This window comes from Culex quinquefasciatus, chromosome 3, assembly GCF_015732765.1.
Source record: "Culex quinquefasciatus strain JHB chromosome 3, VPISU_Cqui_1.0_pri_paternal, whole genome shotgun sequence".
In the NCBI taxonomy this organism is placed as follows: domain Eukaryota; kingdom Metazoa; phylum Arthropoda; class Insecta; order Diptera; family Culicidae; genus Culex; species Culex quinquefasciatus.
In genome coordinates, this window is record NC_051863.1 from 80,793,148 (window position 1) to 80,802,134 (window position 8,987).

Below are 8,987 nucleotides of genomic sequence, written 5' to 3' on the forward strand. Positions count from 1 at the left end.
TAGCTATTTCTTCCCAATGAGAGTATTAAATCTCGGCCGGAGGGGCGTTATAATTGTTATGCTGAATAAATAAATAAATAGATTCCTAAATAAGTGAATAAATTAAGGCTCACGGTGCTGTGGAATGGGGAGTTCAGATAATTGATCCAGCAGTGCCTTAAATTAGCGTATCATTAAATGATTTCTGCTGGGGGCTTTGTTTGTAGTTAGTGTTATTCAAGATTTGCTACATCAAGTTGAGCCTCACAATCAGTTCATATTTAATTGTTGTAAGTGTTTCAATGCTCAGTCTGGTTTTTTTTCCATGACAACATAAAAATTTTATTTATGAGCACACATTTAAACTTTAATGAAATATGTTTTCAATATATAAATTGATTTTATATATAAAAGTGTAAAAAAGGCATTCGATTATACCAGGGGTGCCCAACTTTTTGGCCCTGCGGGCCAGATCTGATTTTTTTGAGGCAGTGGCGGGCCGAAACCAATGTTTGATAAAGTAAACCTTTTTTTAAATTATTTTTATAGGTCAACAAATAAATTAAGTAATGCTGCAAATAAGATTCATATATTTTGATTTATTTTTGTTTATTTTGTGCTAACTCACTTAGGCCGTTGCAAATATTTTTCAAAGTTTATGTCCCTCGGCTCTGACCAAAAAATAAAAAAAAATATAAAAATTGAAATTACAAGCCTAGGTTTCAACATTTGGATAAAAAAAGTGTTTTAAAATGCTTTTTACATGCGTACAGTTGCTTTCCAATCATTAGTTTTGAAAATATCGAGGTATTGACGCAATTTTTTTCCCCAAAAAAATATGTTTTGTGGGACTGTACATTGGTATTTCATGAAAATTTAAAATGCTTTCAAAGGAGTTCAAACATGCTAAATATGATTATAAACGCGGGAAAATGCATTTTAACAGGTTTTCAGTTGGTTAAACTTTAATTTTCATAAAAATTTTGAAGTTTTTCGAAAAAAAAATTTTTTTGCCATCTGATTTTTCAGGCCAATTTTGAAGGGGGTGGGGGGGGGGGGGGCGACATAAACTTTGGAAAATGTTTGCTTGTTAAAAAAAACAATTTTAATCAAGTTCCTCAACAAAGAAAATCTCAAATTTCCAGATTACATTTTTTTTTAAGAAGTTTCAATTAGGTGTCTTATTCTGCAATCCACTTTACAGTTTATTGATTGATTCTGAAACTATCACTATAGAAATCATATAAATAAAATTCAAACATAAAGAATGTTTGAATTTGAAATACAAAAGAAAAATCTAACGTATTATGTTGAATTACTAACATTTTATCACAATATAAATAAGGCCGATGCAAATATTTTTAAAAGTTTTTGTCCCTCGGCTCTGGCCGAAGTCGAGGGAGGGGGCAAAAAAATAAAAATATAAATATTAAAATAACATGCCATAGTTTCAACATTTGCATGGAAAAAGTGTTTTAAAATGTATTTTACACTAGTTCAGTTGTTTTGCAATAAAAGTTTTCAAAAAATGTAAAATTTGACGAAAACAAAAAAATAGCGAAAAAAAAAAAAAAAAACTTTAGCGATAGTAGACATCGCAAAATTTTCAAAAATTCAAAAGATTTTTAAATCAACCCTAACATGCTAAAAATGATTCTAAACGCAGGGGAATTCATTTTAAATTGATTTTAACTAATTGCACCTAAATTTTCATAAAAACATTGAAGTTTTTTGAAAAAAATATTTTTTTGCCCCCTGATTTTTCGGGCCAACTTTGAAGGGGGGGAGGGACGAAAACTTTAAATAAAATTTGTACCAGCCTAAAGAAAACATAAAATGCGTGTAATTATTTTTTTGTGTAATGTAAAAATTTGATCTTTCAGACCCTCAATTTATTTATTGAATATTTCATTATTAGCCTTATGACCGACCCATAGGTCATTTTGAAAAGCCGTCGCGGGCCGGATGAAATGGCTTCACGGGCTGGACGTTGGGCAGGCCTGGGTCAAAACATTTCAGATGACACCTTTGGTAAACCGGGGTGACATTGTTAGGATTTCAATTTATTTTATAAATATTAATCACCTGGTAAACTTGTGTGAAGATTTTTAAAACATGTACTAGGCCCTACAAAATAAAAATAAAAAAAAACACTTATTCACTTTTCGATGCCTCTGTGCTTTCTCATGCAAGCGTATGACAAGAGAGCACAGAGGCATCGATTTATTGAAAATCAGGTTCGTTACCAAGGATACTAGATGTCAAGCAAGAATAGCAGACTCAGATTTTTTTTAAACTTTTTTTAATGTGGATTTTTTTGGGCACTTTGGCCACTAAAGCGTTTATTTTCAACATCATTGGCGTGTATGACAGATCCTTGCGCATGTTTTGGTATATATAACATTGAAGTTTTGAGAAAAATGAAATAGCGCGACGCCTATCTTTTCTGCTGAGCCGTTTTTTCAAAACAAAAAAAAAAAAATAACTTTGAAAGCCTGAGCTCCAGAAAAAAATATCGAAGAACTACTTTTAATTGCAAATTTGATTTTACATCGAAAAATGAAGTTGAAAAATTTTTGCAACCATTATTTCGATTTTTTTTCATTTCATAACTCGGTCAAAGATTTTTTGCACAACCTGGAAATTTCTGAAAAGTTGGCATTTTATGTCCTCTAAAACATATAAAAAAATCAAGTTTATGTGACAAAAATTTAAATAAAAAATCATTATTTTTTTTACCGTGTATCATTTTTATCAGTGTAGTCCACATTCATACCTACAACTTTGCCGAAGACACCAAATCGATCAAAAAAATAATTAAAAAGATACAGATTTTTGAATTTTCATACATCATTTTTGTAAGGACTGCTACCAAATTTGTATGGAAAATTATATGGACAAAATAATGATGCAAAATGGCTTCTTTGTGCTTACCGAAGGCACCAAAAAAGTTTCAGTCGAATTAAAAAATACAAAAATTAAAATTCTAAAAAAAGATCGATTTCGTAGAGAATTGCTCTATAGCAGGGTGACGATCCCACACCTGGAATGACTTGGCCTAACAACAACCAAGGCCGGACCGACGTTTTACTTCCCAACAAGCAGAAGGTTGGAGCAGATGGGAATCGAACCCATGATCATCCGCTTAAAAAGCGGACAGCGTTACCATCGTAACCAAGTCTGCTGTTTTGTAGGATGAATGAACCGGTCAAAAAAATAGTTTTTGTTAAACTTAAGCGTACAGTATCGCAAAAAGTTAAAAAAAAACTAAAACCAAGATTATTTGAAAACTAACGACAGAAAAATAACTGTACTTGTGTGTATTGCTTTTTAAAATGTTGATATCATGGCTTTTAAATTTTTTTTCTGAGGTAAGATGTTTTGAACATTAAAACTGAGTTTTTCAACACGCCACGCGCAAGAATTAAAAAATACGAAATCGAGAAAAAACTACTTTTTCAGAAAAAATGCGATAACTTGAAAATTTAATCATTCATGTTTGACGTAGAATCCCTGATAATGATTTGAAATCTGTCCCAGCTAGTAATGTTGTATTCCTTAAAGTTAAAAATCTTAAATCACTTCGAAGGAATGTAAAATTAATTACTGTTTATAACTGTTTTGACCTGCTTTTTGACGAAAAGATATGAACTGCAATCAAAATTGTTGTTTCCTTGGAGGCTCATTACGATTGAGAAAAGTCTTTTTAAACTAGCAAAAAAGGATCACAAGTTCAAAAATGCTTATAATTGGAGAAGTGATATATCCCATAGGGGAAAGTGGGCAAGACGACCAATGGCAAAGGAACAATTGCTCGTGTGTGTATGGATACACGTAAAATTGTTCCTTTTGCCTCATATGTTCGTCTTGCCCCACTTTCCCCTGCTAAATCGGTTAGAAAATTATCCTGGCTTGATCTGGCTCACATTCGGGAATAATGTTCAGTAAACTCATACAATTTAGCCCAGTAGAAGACGGTGAAAAGTCAGGTTTTAAATACTCGAATATTTGGTGAGAATCGTCATTTCTTTTTAACGTGAAGACTTCCATCATTGTCATGAAGAGCGAGTTGTGGCGCTATAACCACGGCAAATAGTGTTCAGGGCATTCGTGGAAATACAATGTCCCATCCCAGAGGGTCCCGGAGTACCAAACCTTCTTAGCATGGTGCTCCCAACGAATACAACCAAATCTCGGAGCGTATGGTGGTGTGTCCCCACGCTTCTTCCCCCCCTGTCGATTCAGAATTGTGTTGTTGTTCGAACACTCAGTGCTCAAACTCAACCCAATTACGAGTCATCTCTGCGATACGGCTTTACGCAGTAGGCCTGGCCGCTTTAACGCTTGTGATGTTTCAATACATTCCAATGCAATGGCGCACTACAAATGTTAATAAATGACAAGAAAAGTGCTAGGCGTCATCTAACCTAAGGCACTCTCCAGGATCCCTTCGAAAGATTGGCTGCGCTAGGGTCTGAATAGAATAGAATAGAATAGATGAAGACTTCCATCATTGTCATGATTTTTCGTTCATAGATATAAATTTTGCTTCGCTTTCAATATTTTGACAAAATTCCTTCTACAAGTTGCTTAGAATACTGCCCTAGACATGCTGATTTCTTTTGGTAACGATTATCCCATTCTTTGTTAAGATATGGAAATCGTCATTAATCAATGATTGCCAACTAGGACGTTAATGACTGTGCCACAAAATTATATAAATTTTGAAGCACAATTGATTTAGATCAAAAATTCTTTCAGTGGCTTCAAGAAGGCAACTACCGGCACATGCTGATTCCTTTTGGTGGTGAAATTCGTTAAATTGAATTTAATACAGAATATTTGATAGTGATGATCAATTTTCTTCGAAAATGATCAACGGCTTCACCTTAAATTGAATAACTCCTTATGGTCGTAAACTGTCAATGATGGTTCTGAATTCAAGGTCACAATCACAATTTGTAAAATGTTTCTACAAACAACACAAAGAATACCATTTTTTTAATTGATACCTACATTTTGAATCAAAATTTGAATGTTTTTCTAAAACAAATATGACCACCAAATGGCCGACCGGGAATGATACCTTTCAGAGCCTTAACGTGTCAAAGATATGCATTTTAATACATCAGGATTTGTATATTTTCGTATAATAATTGAGCATGAGCATGAGCATGAGAGACCACCCATGGTTGTCCTTCTCCGTTGCTGAACAGAACCGTAATATCCTTTCAGCACTACTGATCATAGGCTTCGACTATCAAGTGGTATTTCTCTTATCAACAGCATGTATGAATGCGCTGAAAAGATAAAACACCATGATTTCCAGAACAAGATCAGTTGCGAATAGGTAACAGTCATTGGCCACCAACGGCGCCCGCCATGTCAGTTTGTAGATCTCGATTTCAAGGGACGGGAATGTTAGTTAGCGCAGGTTGCTACTAGGGCAGCTGATTTACTCTGTGCTTACACCCCACGAGCGCCAGGAACCTGAAAATTGGTTAGTAGGATAGGGTGTTTGGTCAGGATTCATCAATTCATCATAGAAGATGATGATGCGACCCAAAATCATAGTGTTTGTTGAATGGTTTTATATATTATTCTCAAGGCAAACAATCGGATGCTGCGGATGAGACAATTCCCGTTTAACTGTTGTTAAATTTTTAATAAAATGGTTTAATCTTAGACAGCCGGCTGTGGAAAGATAAAACCAAATAATATTTATTTATAAAATGAGGTGTTAGACGCAATGCTGCAATGATAGCGTAGTCTGATTTTTAATTATATAATCATTTAGTTCATGAATTTGTTACGGAATAGACGCGACGAACTCAATCATCAAGTGCTTTCCGATCTTCTTTCTGTTAGCTAGATAAGGTATTGATTTTCGTTGCCTCTCGAGCTACGATGCTATGGAGAGTGCTTAACTCACAAACAACCGACGTCGAGCCCTCCGAGCTACGGAGCTTTGGGAAGGTCTTTTCAACACAAAAAAGACTCGCGCACCACACGACGTTCTTGATGATCAACATCAAAATAATTTTGTTACGCGATAAACCTAACGCACTCGGATCGTTTTTATCGAAAACTGTATCACAATTCACGACAAAAAATGCGAAACAAAAGGCACACACAAAAAAATCACTTTTCACTCCGAATATTTTTTTACGACCACGCGCTCCCTTTGCCAATTATGCACTCTTGAATATTTTCGTATAATAATTTTAAGAAAAAATATCATTCTATGATTCCAATCAGCAGATTCGTAAATGTTCTTAGGATTTTAAGGAGTGTTACTTTTTCATTTTTGAAGTGTTGGCAAAGATTTGTAAGCAAAATTGAGTGATAGGATTTTTTTCTACCGATTTCACAAAATCAGAAAGCTTAGAAATGTTGAGAAGTTTTGGATTTTTCAAAAGTGTTGATAGTGAGTGGATGTAATTGAGTGTTTTAATGTTATTTATTGTTACTTATGATCACTTAAATTAAGGACGTAGTCTGACTGTGATTATCACATAACTCGAAAGTTCAAAATAATTTATTTGCATGTGTTACACATTCATAAGAGTTATGTTTAATAAATTTCTTGTGTAATTTGTAAGGAATAATATAATTTATTTCCCACTGAGAATTCAAATTTGTGGGTATACAACTATCTAATGGTCAAACTTTTACGGCAATTCTTCCCACTCATATCAAGGCTGATAAGAGAGCTTTCCGCCAACATCTTCATACAACCTGCAAACAAAGTTTGCGTAGTGTTGTGTAATTATTTATTCCCTTCGGTCTAGCTTAAAAACAATATAAATCAAACGGGGCTTCACCTGTAATTCAACTTTATTCTGATCCTCACCAGCCGCACCACTACCACCGCTCTCGTTTACCTTAAGTGAATGTTGTGGGTACGAGGAGCTACGCCGTTGTTGGGGGTAATTTGTTCCTTCATCAACGTGGTAGAATTTTACGCCCAAGTCGGGTGGCTTCCTAGTGGGGGTAGCAAAGTACACGGACAAAGTTCGAAGTTGATACCCACGTAAGCAGTTTGTATACAATCAGGGTTCGGGGTGCCACCACCGTCGTCTTGCTAGTGCTTACCAAATTGGAAGAATCTGCTTTAAACAACGCTCTTAGTGCTATAAAATCTCCATTTAAACGCCTCGGCATACCTTCCCTGCCAGAAAGCTCGTTTTACAGCATTTTTGTTGGTTTGTAATACGGCCGTGGCAGCTATCTCGATGACAATGATGAGGTAATCAGGAGGATTTGAAGGGGAAAATCCTGGTGGAAAATGTGCCACGAATGGGTGACGTTCGCTCTACCCTGCTGGAATAATTGGCTCTTACTTCATTCTCCGGGGCAGTGGAAAATACTGGTTTTTATAAAAGCGTCTCATTCACTGGACTTTTGCGTCAGTGTCGTTTTTGTTATAGATAACAAGCAATTTAAAGTGTACAATGTTACGTGTGGGCTTATTTTTTCAGTAATACGATGAGAAACTGACCATTAATTTTAATTGAATACATCACTGAGTTTTCTAACTGCCAATTGTTTGCTATTCCAAATAAAACTTTGCCCAAAGAAAAAATGATAGAATGATAGGATTACATGAAGTATTTTTTTTTCAAACATTTTTTTTAATATAAAAAACAACATAATATTTGGATATTTGCTACGTGCTAAGTAAACTGTCAAACTTGCAACGCGTTAATCTGGAAACCCGAAGTTCGTTTATGGGTGTCACGATATTTCAAGACTTGATGGACCAAATTTGCTAAAATATTAGGTGGAAACTATCAAGATATATTCTGTGAGCATGAAGAAGCAGGATTTTTAAATTTCTTTAGAAAATAAAAACAGAAGAATTTTATTATGAAAAACTATACAGTTGTAGTTACAATGATGTTATGGACAAGGACACATTCGACCCACTTGAAAAAGTCTTCACTCCAATTATGAACCGATTTGGTCAAAGCAATGCTGTGGTATCGTGGCAATCTAGGGGAACTTTACCCTTTTTAAGCCTATTTCTATTATCGGCCTATCAGCCCTTTGAACATGAATTACAGCCTTCATAAAGTGTTTTTGACTGTCCCAAAGTAATAAATAGATCAAATAAAAGTGAGCAAGCAACTCTCCATTGTTAAAACAGCTGAAAATGTCAATTTAATTGAGGAAACGGCAAAAGTGATGAGAATTGGTCGAACGGCTTAGAGTGATTAAAATGGGTATATTTCCCCTAGTTATCTTTAAATGTTTATGACGATTTTGACCAAATGATACCAAATTTAAATTTTAGGCAGTTAATAATGTGTAATGTAATAGTCTGAAAAGAGATTTAGAAAATGTTGACTCACAACGTAAGCTCATACCAATAATAAGAATTTTGTCTGATTTGCATATATGTAACTCCTTAAAGTGGTAGAACAATAGATGAGAGTTTTTCAGTTTTCGTCTTTGAAAGTTATTTTTTGAATATTTAATTAAAATTGTTGGACTGAGATTTGGTCCTAAACATTAATAGCATACTTCCGCTACTCCCAATAGCTCTCCAAAAATCCTCCCGTCACATTTGAAATGTATATGTGCTAGATTTGCGCTCAACCACAGCATTATAAATCATTCCGAGTCGCTTCACAGCAAATCAGCTAATCTAACCGAGGAAAATGTTAAATTAATTATCTACACCTCCACCGCAGCTTGTTGTAAATCTGCTGGCCAGGATTCGCGTCCGTTCTGAACGTGTGTTAATTACTTTATTTGTAATCACCCAACACATTGTTGCGGTTTGGGTGACCCGGCCCATGTTTTACACATCAACACACACACTCACTAGCTTGCAAACAAACCAATTCGCACATATCTATTCTTGTTAGGGTGGTTTAGTTTTTACTTATAACAATAAGAAATGGATAATCAGACTTCAGGTTTTTGAAAAATTAAAAAAAAGTTGAGGAATTCAAAACTGGCAAAACCCAAAACGCTCTGATTTTATGGGTTGAATCCTATTT